Here is a 22,468-nt window from a genome sequence, read left to right as displayed (position 1 = left end):
ATAAAAGCTTCTTTCTCTTTTGACTTTTGCTTGTGCTCTGACTAGCTCTACTTATCTCCCAGAATGAGATCTGACTTCATAATCCTAGAAAATTCTGTTCATGCTCTTTTGTGAGTCTCAAAGAAACGGATACTTTCAAAAGCTTCTAAATGAGGCATGGCATTCCTTTGTGTTTGTTCTACTAAGCTTGCATAGGGGAAGGAAGGATAGAATTGTTCTTGTATGTTAATTGTTCTCCTTGTTTATGATGGCTGGGTCCCTGGTTGTTTGTCAGGGAAAGTATTTGGAATGTATTACTGATTTTTCATTTAGAATTATTACATCCTACAATATTAAAGTCACAGGAAATAAAATGAGATCCTACTGTATCAAAAGGCCCACTCTACATTTAGTTTTATTTCCCTTAGCTTACATGTATTTATCTTCCCTCTTGTGTTTCCAAGCAGATATAACATGCTCCAGTTTGTGGTCAGGAATCTTACACACTGTTGCTGTAGGCTCTTAAAAAGTCATCACATAGCATCCAGATGTAGGTGCGTATCAGTGAGAACCAAAGTGATCTTGATGGATGTACCATTTATAGTCAGTTTCTAAAGTACTTTGGGGCTTCAAGACACGAAATAATTATAGCACTAATAAACAGTGTTAATTATACAAACTGTGAATGTCTAGAACAGGATCCTTTCAAGAAAAATACATTATCCTTGGTAATGCTACAGAACAGCTTTTCAGGAAGATCCACAGGATTAGTATACTTCCACTTACAAAGAATTCAACCTATATATTTTCACATCAAAAATGCTTTAATAACACTTAAAAAAAAAAAAAAAAAGTTTTTCAGAGCAGAGAATTTGTGTGTGTATATATATATATATATATATATGTATATTTAAATCAATAATTCTCTGAGGTAGTCATTCAAGCATGTCTAAATAATTTTAGATGAGGCAATTAACCAAACAGGAGTTCATCATCTGTTAGATCTGCTCAGGGTTACTCTGAAATCATTTGTCTTTGACAGGTCTGTATTATAACACATTTGTGCACAAAATTTCACATCATTTGTGTAAAAGAAGTGTTATCATAGGTATATAAAGAAGCTGCTGGTATTACAGTTTGCTACAGCAAGGAAAGGCAACGTACCTACCATCTTCTCAATGTCTTGGAAGACTGCTCAGACAGAAGTGTCTTGTCTCAAATGGAACTCTCCATTTCAGATTGCAGAAGAGGGCTAGGCAGCTGATCCTCAAGGGACAGGGTTTCTTGAAAACCTTCTGCGACTTCAAGAGCTCAAGACTAAGAACTGTTTTTGGAAGACTCATTTCTGACTGTATCTGCTTAGATGAGGGGACCATCAGCTCAAAGCCAAACTCTGCATAACAGGATTTCCTCTCTGTATTATCTATTCTTGTTAGGCTACAATATTAAAATCATAGATAAACTAGCATAAGAGATCAGTGAAATACCTGCTCAATAGGCTAGTTTACAGGGAAATTACATGGACCAGATATTTATCAAGGGGTTACTCTCCAACCAGTGGATTTTCTAATGGATTTCAAGAGATAAAAGCACAACTAGGGCACCACTCAGAGAAACAGAACATCTGAATGAGTCTTTTTTTGTGCTGTGGATGCAAATAAAAGGAATTGGGCAGAAAAAAGGGTGTGGCCCAAGGTACAAGTTTGAGAAAGCACTGACTCTAAATGCATACCTTAAGCATAATGTTTTCATTATTTCATGACCAAAAATAAAAGCAGTTTGGCCAACAGCATTTTGTTTTGAGACCTGGCTATTGCTTCTCTCAGATATTTCTGAGAAGAGCCCAAGATTTCTTTCATTACAACAACGGAACTTGTAATTAAACCAGCCTCCAAGGATTATTTATTTATTTATTTATTTATTTTAAGAAATACTAGGCCAAAGTAATCTGAATGCACACAGTAAGACTAAAAAGAAAGCCTAGATCAGCTCACAGGTATGACAGCATGGGTTAGAGACAAGCCCTCACAGTCTGCCTTGATTAGGGTCTGAATTATCCTGATGCTCTTGAGCATATCTCTTTTCCAAAAGACACTTTGTTCCTAAGCAATATATTTTAAAAGTATTATAGACCCACTTGCAGGGAAGATCAGAAGAGAAAATTAAAAGAAAACATGTGATGGATACAGAACTTCCCTTTAATCTTCTGAGTAGTATGAAATAATCCATTGGTGATGCTGACTATCCTCTGAAATCCCACTTAGCTAGTGTCAAGATACTTTTAGAGCTTGCAGGGGTAAGAAAAATCATTTTACAACAGCACACCAAAGAGCATGATTAGCCTGGTCTATGTTGAAGAAATCTGCAAACTCTTCTCAGGATTGGTTACACTAATTCAACTTCAACGGTCCAGCCACAACCTAAACAGATTGCTGATGATCACAATTAACTTAGTGGGTTTTTTTTGTTGTTGTTGTTGGTTTTTTTTAATGCAGCTTTCTTCATAGAGCAATGTTGGCAGCATTCTGACACAAGTGGTTATCTTTTATTGTTGGTTTTACCAGGCTGTCCTCACCTGTTGTAGGAAGGTACTGAAAAGTGTGAAATCCTGTCAACACTAGTATTGAAGTGATTCTCTACAGTGCTGAAAGTTTCTATTCTGTGGCTGAGGAAATCTGCTTGCAGCTGCTGTGCATGTGCAATTGTGATGTGTTGTGTTAGAGTCTGTTAGGTGACCTCCATCAAGACACTTCCTCCCCTATGCCTGTTTCTTTTCCCATCCTGTCTATCCTATGTTTAAGATGTATGTACTTTGGAACAGGAAATTCTCCACAGCACCAGCCATAATGGAGATCTGGCCACAGAGGGGTCTTCTGTGTATTGAAGTAGTTGAACAAAAAACAAACAAACAAACAAAAAAAAAAAAAACTTTGAATTCCTTGAGCAGCAAAAGTAATGGTACATGGTTTTCTAGAATTTTGTATCTATTGACAAAATTTGCAAACATTTAATAATATGTAACCTTTGGTAGAAGCTTTTCTTATAGTTAGGATATGCATAAGATTTATTTTGTGTGCATTCTCCACTGCCTAATAAGGGTGAGCTCATGCTCCCTTGTGGAGACTCCCACAATGGAGGTATTAAAAGATCCCTCTTCTCTACGCAGTTTCCTGTTTTCATGAAACTTTTAGGTGCTTTATGTCTTTGAACCTCCAGTTCTCTACCAACCTTGGTTGAAATTGGACAGTGGATTCAAAAGTTAGTAGCTGGAGGTGGGGAGGGGAAGAGGAGAGACAGGACAGAGACAGGATACAGACACTGTGATTACAAAGCCTTGCTTCCTTAGGAAACCAGACTAAAAACAACAGAGTGGGAGACCTGGTCCCATAGAAGACTATATGCTCAGCTAGACAGGGGATCTTAGATGTCTGATTTGTCACTCCAGCATTTTTCACTATCACTAAATCTGATTATATCTACACAAGTTATGTGACAGCTTTAATGGGAAAGCCCCTCTCTGTAATTACTTGAAGAGCATTCTTTACTGTGATTTGAATTTGGAACTCATTTAGCACAGCTGTACCTGTAATTTTTATTCCCTCATTTGTCCAGAATGATTATTTTGTCAGTTATTGTCAGCTGTTATCAGCTAGCTTTGTGAAGAAACTTATGTTTGGGAGATACTGGTGGAGCAAGTTGGTGCCTATGTCACTGTCAAAAGCTTGCAGCCTTCTCCCTCTCTTTTTCTCACACATGCGTGCACTTACCCTGAGCACCTGTGCTCAGAAAGAAAATGCAGACTTGGGAACTGCCTCCATAATTCATAGACTTTATAGCCCAGAGCAAATTATACCTTGGCTCTGTCATAAAATTCAAGTTGCACATCCCATTACAACCAAGCACATTAATAATATAAGTAAAGTGGTACACTTACAAGCATTCATCATAAAAGACATTATAATCTTTGGAGAGTATTAAGTGGTAAACCTGCAACATCCAGAGTAAAGCATCAATAGGGTATAGATACAATAAGAGCTGGAGAAAAGCCATTCCTTGTTGTGACTTGCACTTGCCTTTGTCTGCCTTGCTGCCCCCAAACACCATTTGTTTACTGGGTGGTTTTAGTGCATTAAGCAGCCAGTTTGAAATACTTAGATGATCAGGAATTCTTGCAAGTCCAGGAATGTTATCTTTGTTACATGTTCATACAGTGCCTGTGACTTGGGTGCTAGGTGTGCCACCATAATATTTAAAAATAAAATTGGATCAATTCCTGATCCTAAAGTAGGAAATTGCACTTCACTGGTTTAATCTATATGAGAATTTCAAAAATTCTCATAAAACCTAAGTCCTGCTAGTTTTATGTTAAGAATCCTCTGGCATTCTTCACAGAAACAGTGGTTTTCCCTGGTGAAATGTATTAAAATTATTTTCTTACCTCCATACACTGAACCCGTGCCACTACCTTCTGCTAAAAATGTGATACAGAGCTGGCTTTTAGACACATACGCTAGTATGATTACATACTATTATGGATGACGTCAGGGTGTATACATGTAATCCAGGAAATGCTTTGGGGAAAATGGAATTTATACTTAACTGGAACCCATAAAATAGAACAGATTTTTCAGCAAAAATTAACCAGTACCATGCTACTGAAGTCCCTAACTATCTGGCTCATGAACTGAGAACTCAAGGTGAATAAATATTTGCAGCACATAATTTGAGAACAGCTAAATATTTGCTGGAAAGTGACAATTTTCTCATTTCTTGCTGAACAGAAATTTTAAACTGATAAAACAGAATAGCATCTGGCCTCTAGACTACTTGTGAGTCTTAAATTCAGATTATTGGTTAGTTTTCAGAGAACACATTAGTTACATGGATGTTTCTGAGTTTTGATTGGCTGAACTTAGGTTTTAGGATCAACTTTCTTATTTAACTTTTGTATTTACAAGTTAGAATTTTCTTTCCAGTTGTATTCTGTAATTTCTCCCATAAACATACCGAAATTCCTGGAATTTGGTAAGCAGGATTGTATGGGAAGCTGTACTGATCATTGTGTGGACCTGATGGGACAGCTTGACATAATTTATGACGATCTTACATGTGATGCTTTTGTATTTTAGAAGACCAGGTATGCCTCATTTCAGTGCTGACATTTTTGTTGTCTGTACTAGTTCAAAAGAGTATCTTATACTGACAGAACTGATCAGTAACCTGGCAGCAAATATATGACCAGTTATACATATATGAACAGTTATACAGATTTGCCACATACACTTTCTGAAAACTGGTAAGGGAATGGCTTATGTTTACAGTGCATTGATACAGTTAAGATGTGATAGCTACAGCATGCTGCTTTAAAAAGTTCAAGTTACCTTAACAACAACTAAGCTAGAAATCTTGGTTCAATAGAGAAGTTTCAATTTGATTGTATTTCAGTCTCTCCTAATTTTTCAGTTGGCTGTTTGGCCTTCAACTAAGGGTATCTATTCTAAAGTTGGTAATCAGTGGAGTACTGTAAGGAATAAATAGTCGGTTCAAGGTTTTTGCAGTATCTTCTCCCTTTCCCTCCCTAATCTGCTAAAGCACCTGGGCAATATTTAACTGAAATTCAAACAAAGGGAAAGGAAACTCACTTTGAAATGTAAGCAAAGCACAGCCTTTGTAATTCACACACTGGGAAAGTGCTATACCCAACATAGCTTTAACTGCTGGAAGAGCTTCTCATGAACACATCTGCCTGATTATCTTCCTTTCAGTACCTGCTCTCCTTCTAGAATCTATCAGTACTACCCAAATGGCTACCGACATGACAAGTAGATAGAAGAAGTAGCCTATAAGGCTAGCATTAAATAAAGAGACTGACTTAAAACAAACCTAATTAAATTATTGTCAGGTGAGTAGTATGACTTGATACTGAAAGTCACTAATATGTTTATTCTGGCTGTTTGGGTTGAAGAATTTTGCTGAAGTTGCTCCTTGGGAGTTCCTCACCACATTGATACAAATTTCAGAGGAGGAACAGATATCAATCTGAGTTGAGGGGTGAAGTGTCTTTTGTGTTGCTGTGGGGTTTTTGTTTTTTCTTTTTGTTTGTTTGTTTTAATGGAATACCGGCTCAACGGTGTCACAGTTGTCTGAAATGTTATTTACAACAAAGCTACCTCCAAATAAAGGGTATTTTCATAACCATTAAGAGGATAAATTTGGCTCACCTATGGTTCTATTTAAGATGCAAGTGAGATAAGTAAATGTGCATATGAGGAAAAAGACTGAACCTGAGCCAGCCTCCTGCAAAGATCTGCAACATATATTTTATCCAGAAATTGTTGGGGTTTTTTGTTTTCTTAATACTCAGAATATATTAAATGTCTTTACATTCATAGGATTAGCTAGCTCAGGAGATTTTCATAACTAGATAGAGGAACTTTTACCTCCAGGTCAGCTATCTGAATCCAAGACAGTTTGGAAGACTCTTTCAAATGATCTAGAGCTCAGGTTCCAGATCTTGATCTTGAGGCTTCTTGTCAAACTATTAAGTACTGCCTCCAAGCCAAGGAATGACTCTTAGTTTTCCAGGCTAATTCTGATTGGGATCTGGATTTCAAACTATATACAGCCAACAAAGATTCCATCTCAGATGTAAACACTAAAAAGAATACTATACTTCTGTTAGTTTGCACAAGCACTTTGTTTGTATAACTTTGTTCATTTCTCCCTTGATGAAACTCAGCCTTTGTTCTGTAATCCATAATCTTACCTCTAGGTCAAAAGTCCCTCTATCCTACTTCCCACTCTTCCCACAACATATAAAATCAGGCTGAGCCAGAAGCTTTGCTCAGCTCCATGGTGCAGGAAACGCTGTCCTTTACCCTGACCAAATTCCCAAGTGGCTGCATCTCTTGTCAAAAGGGAGTTATTAGATTTCAGAGAAAAAGTATAGATAACTGTTCTGTGAAGCAGGTGGGAGGAAGCTGGCACTAGCTGTAAAGGCATTAGCTGGCAGTATCAGTGTGAGTAGCTAACCAGGCCATGAAATACACCACTGTATTTCTTCCTGCCTTATTCCACAAGATGGCATTAGTGAGCCTAGAGAGACCTACATGAAAGCCCAACTATTGCAGCTCAGTCTATCCTAAATCCTTACCTTGAGAAGTACTTCAACATTGCTGTCTCTGAGGCAAGAAACAGAATTTCTTCAGTCACGTTTTTCCCTCACTCCACATCCCACTTCAGCAACACTTCACAGCCTAGGTAAGTGATAAAACAGCCAATCAAATGCCTTCAGTGTTTGGAAGGTAAACATCCTACCTTTGAAGAGATTGTTAAACCAGGACCAACAGAAGAAGAGCTAAAAATCTATTTAAAGTACAGCTCAGTCACAATTATGCAAAAAGCACGAGAGGGAGGGAGGGAGAGAGAGAATGCGTATTCTGTGTGACAGCTGATTAAATTTTCAGAACAAATGACTGAAAAAAAGAGGACATAACCCTCTTAACAGGGTTGGTGAGGCCATCAAGACTTAGCAAGCAGAGTGGGTCTGTTATGGTAATTAAGAGTGTGTTGATTGAACCTGCCTTCAGCTATTACTGGATTTGTGCTCTGAATCAGAGGAGGATGACAAACAGAAAAGACAGGAATATCTACAAAGAAACTGTGGTGGAGAGAGCAAAAACTATATTAGAAGATACTTAATGAATTAGTGATTATTATTCTCCCTTTGAAATCAATACTGAAGGTGATTATTATAGTATTTCAGAGAAGAAACATCTGCCTCAAAGAGGCATGGTGACTGACCCAAAGCCACAGATCAAGTCACTGGTGTAGACGAAATCCAGGACAACTGAATTCCAGTTCCTAGCTTTAGCTACGGGACCATGGACTTCCTGGTCTTGGAATGAAGCAAGTCCAGCAAGGGGAGAGGGAGTGTCTGACTAGATGCCAGAAAGCAGCACTTACAAACTCAATTAAATTTTGTGAGAGGAGATTACTTGGAGGAAGAAAAGCTACCCACTTTTCCTCCTTACTTTAAAATCACACAAATAGCCTTTTTTTTTTTTTTCCTGAATAAAAAGAACAAGCCTGTGTTGTTTTCTTACTGGCAAAAAGTGCCATGCTCTGCTACAGAGTTGTCCTCAATTTAAGGTGCTGTACAGGTCAATTGGTCAAATCCTGCTTGTCTTAAGTGATACAAGTTATCCTCTTGGGCTTATACTCTCAAAGAATGTAAGGCAAACAAATTTGACCAAGTGGATCTACAGTGTCAAGGAAGAAACAAACTTGGCAATACTGCATGCAGTGGCCTGAGTTCCAATGTCCTATCTCTTTATGTAAAACTATGACCCCAAAGTTATTTGGGATTTAGAATTCAGTGGCGTTACTCCAGACCCCCATCAGCCACAGAGAGCAAACACTGGTTCCAACTAAATAGACATCTCTTTCTAGTTTTCACTTAAAAAAAAAAAAAAAAAAAAAGAAAGAAAAAAAAAAGAGCAAAGAGATTGCCTTTTATCTATATACCATTTCACTTTCCCTACTCACAGAACTCAAAACTAATAATTCCCTTTCTTTTTATTTGAAGTCAGTCTTACTCCTGAAATTCAGCTGAGTTGGCTAGTATGAACTACGGGAAGTTAAAAACCGATCAACCAAACAAACCCACCTGTTATTTTCACTGTAACATTCAAGAAGAATTGTGTTAATTGGAAGGACTATCTTAATTAAGAAACATCCTGGAATGTGACAGATTCCAGCTCTACTGCAGGTATCCTAGACATTTATACACATCTCACTTTCAATGCCTTTGCCTCAATTTTTCATTGGTAAAACAGAGAAAAAAATTATAGAATCACAGAATAGCTGAAATCAGAAGGGACCTCTGGAGGCCACCTAGTCCAACTCACCTGCTCAAACTAAAGCCAACTAGAGCAGGTTGCTCACAGCCTTGTCCAGTTGGGCTTTTAATATCTCAAAAGACGGAAAACATACAAGTTCTCCAAGCAATCTCACAGTAAAAATAGTTTTCTTAATGTTTAAGTGGAATTTTGTGTATTTCAATTTATGCCCATTGCCTCATCCTGTCATTGGATGCCACTGAAGTGTCTCTCTCTCTTTCTCCCTCCCCTCAAATATTTGTATCCATTAGTAAGATCACCCTAAGCCTTCTCTTCACGAATCCTAGCTTGCTCATACGACAGATGTTCCTTTAATCATCAAAATATTTAATCTCATTTTTTGTCTAACTTGTCTAGATTCTAAATTGTTCAGGAATTCCACCTGTCATCTTAGTTGAATTACATGTACACTAGATGTCTACAGGCCTGCAGCTAGAAGTCACAGTGCTTTATAAAGTCAGTGGGGAGAAAAGGGTTCTTACGGGATGTGATTTATAGCACCAAACTGGATGGTGTGAATGTGTGTAGATTAGCTGCCCTGCAGCTATATGATGCAGTCCTGCAATCCATCAGTGTGATGTTTTGACTTCTGTTAAGACCCTTTGGTCCTACTGCAGTCTGAAAACCAGATTGATCTACCTATCTAATCTAAAACCCCAAATATTCTAGAAGATTTGTGTGAACCATTACCATTTTATTTTCTCACTATTCCTCTGGACACAATTCTCTGTCGATGTTGAGCGTATAATACAATGCTATTACTCAGAGCATGCTAAAACGTATAGGTCTAATTTAAGTATGGTATTTAATATATTTCTACTGAATGTAGGTCTAGAATAAACAGTTGCATAAAACAGCCCATGGGAAATGTCACATGAGCTGGATACCTAATCATCCTGTTTACCTTCTCATACCGTGCTGGCAGGCTGTATGCTTTGCTGATGCTACCTATGCAATGGTTTTTTATTGCACTGCTTAGACTGACATTGCATCATCTCATACAGTGAGAGTTGAAAACAGGCTTGTGATTAGAGACCAGCTATGTGTGCACTTTTGTCACTCTGATGAGAAAACTGGCAAGAAGAAGTCAGACAAAGAGTAGAAGGGAGAAAGAAGATGAGCTACCTGAGCTGTTTCATCAGAAATGGATGAGCTGCCTGAAAACAGGAAAAATAAATGCAATCCACCTACTGCTTTGCATAGTGCTTTTGGGTGGGAGATGCTATATAAATACCTCCTGTGGAAGATCATGTTTCAGAAGCAGAGGAAACTGCCTGGATTAAACAAACAAACAATCCCCTACAAAACCAAAAACATGCGGAGTAATGCTGTTCCAACCCAGAAAAGGAAAAGATCTTTCTTTTCTCTAGTTTCTCTCATTCTCACCACCAATAAAACCACATTTCATCAGAGGCTGCCTTTATTCCCACAAGATCCCATCAAAATGATTAGCTATTGACAGAAGATACTAGCCCTTGTTTTCAGGTGTGAACTGTAGCTTGTGATACTGTGCAGTGCATGCTATGATACAAAAAATATAGAAATTTTTTACTAATTCCTTCCTTTTCGTTTTCCTTACATGTGCTCTATTTTAGATATAAAACTTATATGTCCAAATCTCTAAGCTTTAATCAGGGACCTAGGTGCTAGGAAAAACATGCTAACATAATTAAACAAATAATAGGAAAAAATCGGGCTAAGGATAGTTTGAGAAGCTGTGGGTTTAATTGGTGTTTTTTTCATTCATTTATAATTATAAAATATAAAACTTAAAGTGTGTACATGTATCTAACTATTTTCTATTCCCCACAATCATTCTATTTCTTCTCTCTCTTGTTTATCTTCTTAGACCTGGTACTGTAAGCAGGCCATTTGGTTCTTGTTTCTGTCACAGCTCAGCTTGTGGTCATTTACCTGTGTACTCACGATTAATGCAGATGTCCAAATTAGTCACTTCACAAATCAGGAACAACATTCAGAGAAATAAAACTACAAAGAGGGAGTCTCTCTTCACTTTGGAGATGGGGTGGGTGAAGGAGGAGGCAACTGCTAAGTCCAAAAATGAGTCACATTGGTCTGTTACGATTTTACAAAAACACATGAATCCCTAATCACAGTTGTGAATGCAGAAGGGTCTTTCTGGCAGGCAATCAATTCCAGCATGTCTGCAGTTCTGGTGATTCATATCAAGCTTTTAGTGCATTGTCTTGAATTCAGGGAAGGCTCCAGTATAAAAAATCTGGCATAGGAAGTTCAGCTTCCTTTCCAGAAGATTTCCCTCCTCCACCCCATTATATGCAGAGCAGCAGGAAATGTATTTAAGCCTCGCCTATGCTGAGTGAAAACTTGTAACTGTAGAACTGTTTACATTTACAGCCAAAACGTGCAGCTGAAGTGTTCAAGATAGGCAGCACAGAAGACAAATCTTAATTTGTCTTCAGACTTAATCCCCAAAATATCTTGAACTGTGGAGTTGTATTGTTGTAACCATATACAAAGCTGGACTTAGTCGCTAAGTAAATATGATCAAAATGGGAGATATAGATGACCATTATTGCCTTTCAATCCCATTTCTACAGTGGACTTAGCAAAAGTCTTATTGGAGTCAGTGGTAATACTGCCATAATATAAATTTGCTGCAATTGCAAAATACAGAAAAATATGGCAAATCAGGCCTGGATTAAGTCAATGCCTAAATGCTCACTATTTTTAATCGTGCTAATTTTAATTCCTAGATTTTATCTCGATTGCAGTGTCCTTTAAAAACAGTTTGCTAGGCTCTAGTCTGAGAGCCAGTGAAGTCCAGTTTGAGCCTCAGACTGAAACAGGTACAAAAAACGGGTACTCTAGGATACATACTCTGAAGGAGTATTCTAGGAGCATGTAAATATTCTAGGAGAATAACAATGTGGAATGAGTGTGATGATACAACATTAAAGATCTCTGAGCTAAGTTTGCAAATACTGGCCATACTACCTTGTGCGATATACATATACAAACAAAAATGATTGATTGCCAAAGTCATAAGCAATATAGTCATGGCAGTGAAGCATTGTACACCAGGGCTAGCTCGAACTGTGGTATGACACTGATGTAGCTTACTCTGCTTTCTGTTCTGGCATTTGCTTGATGAAGTATCTCTGGGATGTGTAGCTATGTTACTTGTGCTCCACCACATGGTGTAGACAATCCCTACAACACTCTATTGGTATAACAAAACCAGCATGCTATATTTGCAGAGTGGATATGAGTAAGCTGTATCGAGCATAGTTTATTCCATCACCATATCCCCAGAACAGAACATGCTATACTGGTTAAAAAAACAGTAGCAGCTCCTACTTCAGAGCTTTTCACCAGTGTAACTAGAACAGAGATCAGCACAGCAGCAATGTGAACAGGGGGAGAGAAGCCTGAACAGCTACTCCCTCACCATGTGATCCACAGTGCAAACTATACTGGCTAGCTAAAGGACTGAAAGACAGCTACAGCTCTTTTAGCACTTTCAGATTTAATCTAGCTGTACCTAAGACCTCCCCTCGCTTCCCTGACTGCCGTATATATGCTGGCACAAGTGAGCACATGGATCTGATTTTAGCTCTAGCATAGGTTGAGGAAGTGTGGTAATGAAAATAAACTATTGCAATACACACAGATGAGGCAGAATATTATCCTGGAACCACACTGACAGTTACTAACATGCTGCCTAACACAAGCCTGGCAGAAAGTCAACATCCGAAAGCTTTATTCTGAATTTTCACAGTCATAAAAAGGGAAGTCACCTCAGTGCCAAATGCCATTGTTCGCATCAGGAGACAGTGAGTTTTTAAAATCCATACATCACCCATCTACACATGCATATGTACAAGAAAAAAGAATATTTGAGGTTCAAGCGCACTATGAATGCTCACACTAACAGAGCTTAATAAATAATAAATAGCAGTACAGTCAATATCAACTGTTAAAAGGTGATGCTGTATCTAGATATATATCTGCTGACTAGTGCATATTAGTAAACCACATAGTGCTCTTAGCTTAGACCTCAACATTAATTTTGGCAGTGGAGGAAGGTTTTACTAAAAGTACTGAAAATGTCATTCATCTTTATTTCCATTACATCTTGCTCCTATGAGGATTTAAGCCCCAATATAGAACGGATGATGCAAAAAATCGTTTCATCTGTGAAATTGACTAGTGTGAATATAAATGATATGCAAAAAGTAAACTATCATCTTAAACAGTGAGAAGTATATTCACTTTTAAAAATTTTAATACTATAATGTGTTATTCACAGGAATTGCTTTTTTTTTTCTCTCAAATGTTCTTTTAAAATTACTTGCATGCTCAAATAGCTTTAGTTACATTTTGATGGTAGCCTGTAATACACAGGACTACAGAATTATTTTGTACTTTTTTATTAAGAGACGAACAGCATATGGATGTGTCAGTGACTCAGATGCTGAACCTTTTTGAGTAAGTCCTAAGCCTTTCAGGACTCACTGAAATTAGCTGGAATTTTACTTACTTGCAGGTTTGGATTCATAACCTCAGAACAGGACACATCAACAATTGTCTAGATTGTTCTGCTGCTGTTATATTACCAGTGCAAATTCCTACTGGTACCACTGTAGTAGAAGTCACAAAAGACACAATGGTCTTTATGTTTCATTGGATTAGCGTGATACACAGCAGTAATATAACAGCATAACTCACCCTAAACACACACAGGCAATATTATAGTTCTGTTGCTGAGCTTAAGTAGGTAAGAGATTTGTCAGCCTGTTACTTATAGCGTAACATAAAACCTGCTTTCCAGCTGTTACACTTCTCAAGTACAAATGTCTTTAATGAAGCATCAAAGCTCAGCACACAACAATCATCTAAGAAGCGAATCTATTATCAAATCTGAGACTAGTTTGTTCAGTTAATTGAAAGGTAAAGGCTTTTGGAGAAATAAGTAACTAATTACATTGCTTGTTTCCTTCTTAGTTTTTTCTTTGTTCATGGAGGCCTATGCCTATTACCTTTGGAAAACTGGGAGAGGGCATTGTGTTAGTTTTATTATGTTTTTCTGAATGTATTCCTTGACCTTTTAGAAATTCTTAGTCTGAACCTATTTGTGTTTTAGGATATGTCAAAATATTTTCTATAAAAATTATTCTTTTCAATAACTATTTTTTGTTCAATTAAACAAAAATCTACATGTAGCGGCCTAATTTTTGCATTACATTAAATTCTCTTTGCATTAAAACATAATTTTTCTTGCTAGTTATTTACTACAATGTTAGATCTCCCCATGAGACAAATTTCCTACAGGCTAAAACACACACATCCCAATATGCAAATCCCCCCAAGTAGAGCAGAAGGATTGTAACTTTCTTCATCCCATACCACAGGGTTTGAATAGTATTTCCAGAGCTGAGAAAAGCTGTAACAGAAGCAGCAATAGGTCCAATTTCCAAGTCTCTTTCAACCCAAGAACCTCAAAGGATTTTGGAAGCGTTACTGGATTAAACTTTGCAATACCATTGTATATTACTATGTCCATTCCCAATTGGCACACACAAAGCAGAGGAACAAATATTTTATTCAAAGTCAAACTCCACAACTAGACAAGAATAAAACTCAGAATATCAGAGAGTCTCACTCTTGAATTTCAAGCCCACAGCCAGTTTTCCTTAACAAACCGTAACTCATTTCTCCTGTGCTATATGGGAAAGCTATTAACAAGACTATTCTGCAGGCAGGATAAACTCTAAATGGGATTATCTCTAAACAAGATAACCAACTAAGACAGCAAATCATGTACTGACACTCATGAAGAGAGCCAAAGAGTTATAGAAATAGAGGAAGCATGTATAAGAAAAAAATTGAAGTTCTATTTCCTTTCAAGAAAATGATAATTTTCATAAACAATAGTTGGCACCAAGAAGATGGTAAGTCATAACATTTAAAATGCATAGTACAGAAATGTCCATATTCTCCATCAAAACAATATGACCCTTATCTTATTTCCAGTGTTGTCAATGGGAGTTACTCTCTAGGAATATAAGTTAGCATTTAAAAAACAAAAACACATTTTATAGTTTTCAAAACAGAATTAGGCCAATCTGTGGATACTGGGGAAAAGGTGGGATGAGAGAAGAAAATTATGTTACCTTTTTATAAATTTTTATAAATATCAGCGCTTTTATCCAGCACAAAGTAACTGAAGTTGCCCAGCTCTTGGGAAGTAGGGCTGGAATACACATTCACCTTTCTTTCCATGACAGTACGTGCTTTTGGCACTACAGACTCATAGATTGGAACTTTATTAGCATCTTAAGAAATCAAGCACGTATAGTGAAATTCTAGTTCTGTTAAGCTAGGGGCAAAACTCCTGCATATCATATGTGTTCATTGTATGAACTTTAAATCTCCCTGAACCCTTAGAATAGCCAAGAGTTTTTAGCCTTTAATAATCACTCTAATGTTTCTGTCAGATCCTGTGGGTAGTGGCTTAAGAGAAGCTTCAATATATGTATGTTTTATTTTGTTGCATGAAAACTTGAATTTTATAAGCACATCTTTTTTTTTTTTTTTTTTTTTTTTTTTTTTTCCCCAGCAGGTACTCATAAGAAAGGGCTTTACAGAATCAGGATTTTTCAAGATCCTGACAAGTGACATCCCACTTGGGATGTCTACTATGACAGAATCACAGAGGTCACTGGAAAGTTCTCTTTTTGAAAATGACAAGACTCATCTTTGTGTTCAAAGAATATGAATTCTTAGAGATAGAAGATGTAGCCATTTTTTGCAATTCTTTCCTAGAAGCAACTGAAGAAAAAGGTAGATATGAGTCCTGAATGCTAACACTTCAATTCCTTTAGCTTTTTTTGGAACTCAAATCTGTAAAGAAACTTTGTCCCTTCTGCTCCTCCCATGATCATCATAAATTCCTCACTCTAAATCTTTCTGCACCCGTGAGTGAGGAAATCCAATATGCAAATCTTTCTCAGAATCACTGCATCATTTAGCCTGCTCAGGTTGTAGTAATGTACTCTTAAAAACAATTTTCTCTTTTATGTTTACCATGCAATGCTTTCCCATTCAAGATAGGCACAACAGGGAGTACACATTCCTAAACCCATATGGAACCTGATGCCTAATGATTCTTATTGGTCCTCTCATAACTTTATGCCCTGCCATATCGTTTAACGATTTTAATCTTCAGCCCCTAAAGCTGTTAAGACAATTTGAACAATAGCCTACCAGATGATATCGTCATGTAGTCTATGAAGAACCCCTATACACATTATGTAACATTCACACAAGATTTTTCAGGAATTACTTCTTAAATGTCAGGTTAGCATATATTTTTTGTTCTTCATTGAATTATCTTCTGCTGCAAGAACAGAGTGGTTGGGGTGAATTCAGCTGCCAATTTTGCTTCATGTGAATGATGGAAGTCTACTGATTTCAGACTCTCTTTCATGACCGTATTTTTCTCAGTCTCAGTGCACTTTCCCAAATAAATGCTCACTTTTGAAGTACAGGATGTAACTATTATTGAACCTACTCATTTTATTACTTACTACAATTAAATAAATGACTACTGAATTTTGCAAGCATACCTTATCCCTTTCTGGAATCATAAATAGGCTTTATTTGACTAAGCATGGATTCTCCAAGGACAGTGGTAAAAGTTCCCCTATTTGACTACATTTATGAATGTAGTTTTTGTTTTCTGGATTCTAGAATCTCCAGCAACATTGAAGCTATACTGCAACTGCGGCAATGAAGACATAGCTCTTTGAGGGAAAAGCACCCTCATTAGTAATTCCAACATGTTTGGTAGCTGCTTCCATATGACATCTGTGACCACTTGAAACTATTCTACCAAGGATGAAAGAATGTTCTATAGGAATCTGACATGTAACGAGATAAGTAAATCCTGTTTTGTATTTGGAGGTATTTCTCATATTTCTCACAGGCAAACTTCACCGCAGGTCTGATGCATGAGACATTATGGAAATTTTAGTAGGCTGAATTCTCAATGTGGATTCTAAATTCTCAAAATCTCCAAGGTACGAGTTGTTTTTCTAACAGTTGTTCAGCGAGACAATGGTCCCCATGAGGAAAGTCCCCTTAAAGGGGAAAATATTAGGCATTAAGCTTTACTCAGCTGCTTAATACAAATTCATACAACTGAAATGTCACTGAAAATATTATTTTAGAGGAAGACATATAAGGTTGCATTTTATTGTGTGTATGTATGTGTGTGTAAATTTATTTATATATATGTGTACATATACACCCTATAGAGTATGATCGTTAAGATTATGGTAACAATGCCATTTGTTACTATCAGAGCTGCAGGATAGGGGTCTACAGGAAAACATTCTGTCATTTACTTGCTTGTTACCATCACTAACTATGCTACCAACAGGACTAAGTCCATTCCCCACAAATCCATCTATATTGGTTTCGTGTCACTAAGGGATTTCATCACGTTAAAAGAATATCCATTGGCCCAGGTAGGGTAGCTCTAAAACCTCTTTGACAAGCTCCAACAACAAACCACTTTCAAGAAGCAAAGTGCTGGTTTGCTAAGTTTAAAGGTACAGAAGAAGATGTAGACTAATAATACACACTTGAATATGAAGGAAAAACAGAGCAAGATCTCATACAATCATGAGCACATGGAAAAGAGTTCTGATAAATTCTGATTATAGGAAAAAAGCATCAAAAATACTATTCTTCTGTGTCTCTCCAAATGGGTTTGTATAAATACAACCAAAAAATGAGAAAGTTCACTCAGGAACTAGGCAGGAATTTTTTATTATTTTCTGAAGAACAAGCTGCTTTTACCATTGATTTGAAATGGGCCACAACGCAATAGGAACTGAGTAAGGGTTTCCCTTGGAAGTAAAGATACTTCAGTATATTTATAAGCTATATGTATAATGCCCTTTAGGACACATACAGGTCAGCGTATACTGTTCCCATGTAGCTTATTCTGCCTCAGTCAAGAATGAGCTATACAAATGAAGTAATGTAATATATATGCTTATTATATATTCACAATAACTTATACACACATTGATGCAGTAGAATGAAATCTACGGGAATACTGTAGGCCTTCCATTGCCTTTATACATCCCATATTCTTAACTTAATGAATACCTTCTTTATACCTCACATTTTTGAGAGATGCTCTTGGCCAAATTCTGTTCCTTTTTCCACTTCTTTCACAACACTATTCTACTTTTAAAGAAACAATAATAGACTTTTTTAAAGGGATTTTAGAGTGATTTAAAAAGTCCCTCAACAATTCTGAATTAACAGTTCACAAACTCATTTTGTAGATGAACCAATCTAATCAACACCCTAAGTAACAAGTTCAATATCATCCTGCAAGACTGCATCGTTAGGAAACTCAGATGTATGGAACTCCCTGCCCTTCTTGTCCTAAATTACACTAATGCTTGCAAAACTAGTTCCTCCTACCTTAAAATGTTCCCAACTATATTCTCTTCTGAGTAAAACAATTTTACTATGTTTTATGTTCTCAGAACTCATTCAAAATAATTCTTGTTCTGTAGTAATAAGCAGACTGAAAGAAACTGTGATTTCATAATGTAACTAAGCAGACGGAGTGACTTCTTCCTCTGCCTGGCCTCAGTGATTATTTTTATTACGTAGGTATGTCTTTCTTTCCTTTTTTTATTAAATGATCGTGATATTCTGCTACCTGGATCCTTCCTTATAAACCAGCAGCAATAATTTTCATTCTATGGTTAAAGAACTGCACGCAGTTCCAATTCAGTTAAGAAAAAAGAAAGTTCCTTATCTTCTGAGAAGACTTGGGCCTGAAGCATAGCTGAATGGAAACACTGCATAAGATTCATTTAATTTTGATGGAAATTTAGAAGAAAGAACTGTATTGTTTTAAGGACCAAATGGAGTGATAATTTCAAAGCACATCAAAACCAAGGGAACATTTCTATAAATCTCAGCAGGTTTAATAGAATGCTGCCCGCTAGAAGTCATAGCATATGAAGAAAGACAAAGTATACTGGAAAGGGAAGTGGTGGTGTTGTGATCCTGGAATATGAGGTGTTTTTTTGAATTATTACTTTGGGTAAGTCCATTAGAAATACCCATCCGGGTGTAGAAGACACAAATAGAAATGTAGGCAATACATAATTATTTACTACTTCTAAAAGTAGTATAGAAGTATCTGTGGAGCTGTGCAATTTTGAGAAGTGCTATTCTTCCCCCTTTCTCTAAAAAGCAACACTTATTCCTGTTGGTGACAGTTATTCTTTACGAGTCCAGGAACAACCTGAGTTATCATAAAAATCATATAGTACATTTATTCAAATAACAATATGTAATTTTCAATAATTCCAATGCTGTAACAATGCTATTTGTATGCAGAAAATGAATCACTTTCTAAGAAATGGGAAAAATACTGACAAAGATTCAATAAAACACAAATATAGCGTATTTCTAAAGTATACGTAATAGCAATTTCACTTGCAAGTAAAACTCACGTAAACTCATACTTTGAGGACCAAGTTAGGTCTCTGCTCTTGTTTAAAAAGAGTGTCTTTTCTCAGGACTATGTAATATCCCTCCTTCTCTCTTTCTGTCTTTAAACAAGTTTTCCTATTCCTGCAGTCTAGGAAAAGGGACAGCTGTCTTTTTTAACATTTATACTGGAAAAGACTTGATATGGATGCCTTCAAAACACTGAAGAATTCATTAGGCAGTCATTAAATAAATAATTATGTTCAAGGACTTTTCAACAAGCGTTTTCAAGGGCTTAGTCTCTGCAATGCTTAATTAAAAACAGAGTTTATAACTATTGTTAAATTAGACTATGTGCATTAACACACCAGAAGAAAATGTAGGCTTGAATTGTTGCCTTATTTCCGCTTATTTCTGATGATTACTGCACACTCTTGTGCTAAATACTATAATCTAGGACAGTTCTGTATGTATCTGCATGCACTTACAAAAATTTAAGATTAAAATGAAAATGAAATCTAAAATATAAAGACAATGCATTCACACTAGCTTCCAAGGCAAGACTATACGAAGGTATTAAAATAAAAGTATTGCACACAGTAATTTATGATTCTTCTGGAAGCTTTTAAAATGCATAACTGATTTGTCCAGTCAGATTTACAAAGGAAAACAAAGAAAAGCGTATACCCTCCACCCTGTAGAAGATCTCTTACAAACTTTACAATCTCTCTTCATACTAGCAGTCTAACTATGTATCATACAAATTTTTCACTGGAGAACAACACATAATTAAGCCACCGGACTGCAAGCAGAAACTACTGCAACAGTCATCTTTATATAGAATAATAATTGTGGCAAAAGAATTAGCTGTTAAACATATTTGGTCTGTCCAGTTTCCTTAGCCAAATTTCACAGATTTAAAGAGGCATCAGAGCACAGATCTGAAGACAGAAATCACCCTTTAGTGTTCATAAACCAGAGTGAATAAAAAGAAAAAAAACAGAGATTCCTGATAGAGGATAATAGCTGAATGCTTACTTTAAAAACTGTGGGATTGAATTTTCTATTACTAGAAGCATATACGGGAATTATAAAGCAGAGGAAAAGTAGCATCTTTGTGACAGAGCACTAAGACAGGAAAAAAAAAACATGCACTGTTTTTTTATGGTGTAGTTAGTTCACACAACGAATCTTCTTGCCTAATAACAAAATCTCATTGCCACTGTTCTCTCAAACAGCTAAAATATGGCTATTTCTTAGGAACATCAGAACTTTATTCCACAGACTTCTACAGGATCTTCCTGTGTTGGCTGAAAAATTTCCACAAAATCTTATGAAGTCTTATGGATTTTCCTTAGCAAAACAGGGTACTTTTTTATCTTTTATTTATCACACCCTTTTTTTCACTGAAGTAATAAGTGCTCAGTATTTTATTCCAGACCACCGTTGGTGCACCCAAATGGCATTTTAATCTCTTTTCTGGATACAATCTTTACATAAAATTGATCTCTAACTAAAAAATAACATACAGCTGACCTATTACAGATCTCCCTAACCTTAGACTTTCTGACTTAAATATTGCACTAACTGCTTTGAAATGTCTAGAATACTTTGTAAATATCTAATAAACTGGTTGCAGTGTTTCTGAAGCACTTATATTTAACCAATAGGTTATAGATAGGAATGCAAGATCTAGCCCCAATCTCAAGAACATTTGAATACATTCCTAACCTGCCTGCAAGTCATTCAATTGATTTTAATTGGATCGTTCTGCATATTTATCTGCAGGCAGTGGAGCACAATTTATTGCCCCTTGGTGAACAAAATAGAAGGAAGTTAGGACTATAATTAAAGAATCCTTGATTCTAATCCCAGCAAATTTCTTGTTACTTATAAATCTATAAATTTATAAATAAACATTTAAAAACAAATACCTCATTATTATATAACAAAGGCTTAATCACAGAAGCATCTAAGAGTTATTCATAACAGACAAGCTAAATCACTTAAAATAGCCCACCCACTTTGTCTAATTGACAAACTTATTCTTTCCCTTACTAACTGCAGGTAATCACAGCTACCCTCCCAGAACACATGATGGCGAGTAACTGGTTATTTAAATCCTGGAGTAGCAAGTGGCTGTTGTAGGACAAGTTCGCAAGCTTTTGGAAATAATGTTTGTCTGTAGCTTTTTTATGTTATTAGACCATATTATTTTCAGGCAAAATTTTTAAGTATTCTCTCCAATAACGTGCTATGATTTGTTTTTTCTTTTTCCCCCTTTCTGTAGCTATTTGTTCTGCCAGTAAGCATACTTAGTAAGGTTCTTATCATTTGAGTTAATAAGGTATAAAAGATAGAAAAAAACATTTAGGCCCGTTGGTAAGAGGAAAATGGTGTATTACTATCTACTTACTTTGTATCATTAAGTAATGAAGCTTTAGTCTGTGAATGTTGATGTGAAACAATTCTGTCTTCATAACACCTACCCTGCCTGGCTTACTTGAGGTCCAGTCTGTTAAAAAAAAATATAGTTTGTTCTCTTATTTTTTGTTCCGAGTTTCTAAATTCAATGCTCAATTCTTTCCAGACCAGGGGTGGGTGCTTATCCAGTAAGTAGAATTTTGAAACAGGACCCTGGAAACTTTGGCAATGAAAATATCCCTATAGATGAGACTTAACACCCCCCCCTCCCCCGAGCAATTTGTAAGCCCACAGAATTGTCTCTGAGGTGTCTCTTTTCTCTTTTTTTGTTGCATTTTTTGTTGCACACCTGCCCACGCCAGGTTTCGTGCCTACCCGCGGAGGCACCGCGGCCGAGGAGGCCGCGGCCGGGCATAAAGCGAAACCGCCAGGCCCTCGCCCTTTGTCGGCGCTCGGCGGGAGGAAACACCCGTCCGCGGCGACGAGCCACGACAAAATGGGCGGGAAGAGGAAGACGGACAGTTGCTCGCGCCCCCCTCCTGCCGAGTGAACGCTTGCTTCACCCGCCCCGCCCGCCTCGCGCCCGGCTGGAAGGGTGTTGCCTTCCTGTTGGTGTGTGTGCGCGTATGTGTGTGGCGAGGGGGGGGGAGCGG

At 37.0% G+C, this 22,468-nt stretch overlaps 1 long non-coding RNA gene across 1 annotated transcript; it reads right to left on the bottom strand.

Annotated features, from left to right (window-relative positions):
* Positions 1-1,920: 1,920 nt before the first annotated feature.
* Positions 1,921-22,254, bottom strand: LOC134149904 (uncharacterized). Its single transcript, XR_009960539.1, has 4 exons — positions 22,191-22,254; positions 21,808-21,906; positions 7,133-7,235; positions 1,921-2,852 (listed from the first exon to the last, which is right to left on the bottom strand). It is a non-coding gene; the product is annotated as an uncharacterized LOC134149904 (long non-coding RNA).
* Positions 22,255-22,468: the final 214 nt, after the last annotated feature.

The sequence above is a fragment of the Rhea pennata genome, chromosome 22 (genome assembly GCF_028389875.1).
Source record: "Rhea pennata isolate bPtePen1 chromosome 22, bPtePen1.pri, whole genome shotgun sequence".
Lineage (NCBI taxonomy): Eukaryota > Metazoa > Chordata > Aves > Rheiformes > Rheidae > Rhea > Rhea pennata.
The sequence above is the reverse complement of the archived record's forward strand: the minus strand, read 5'-3'. Positions and strand labels throughout refer to the sequence as shown.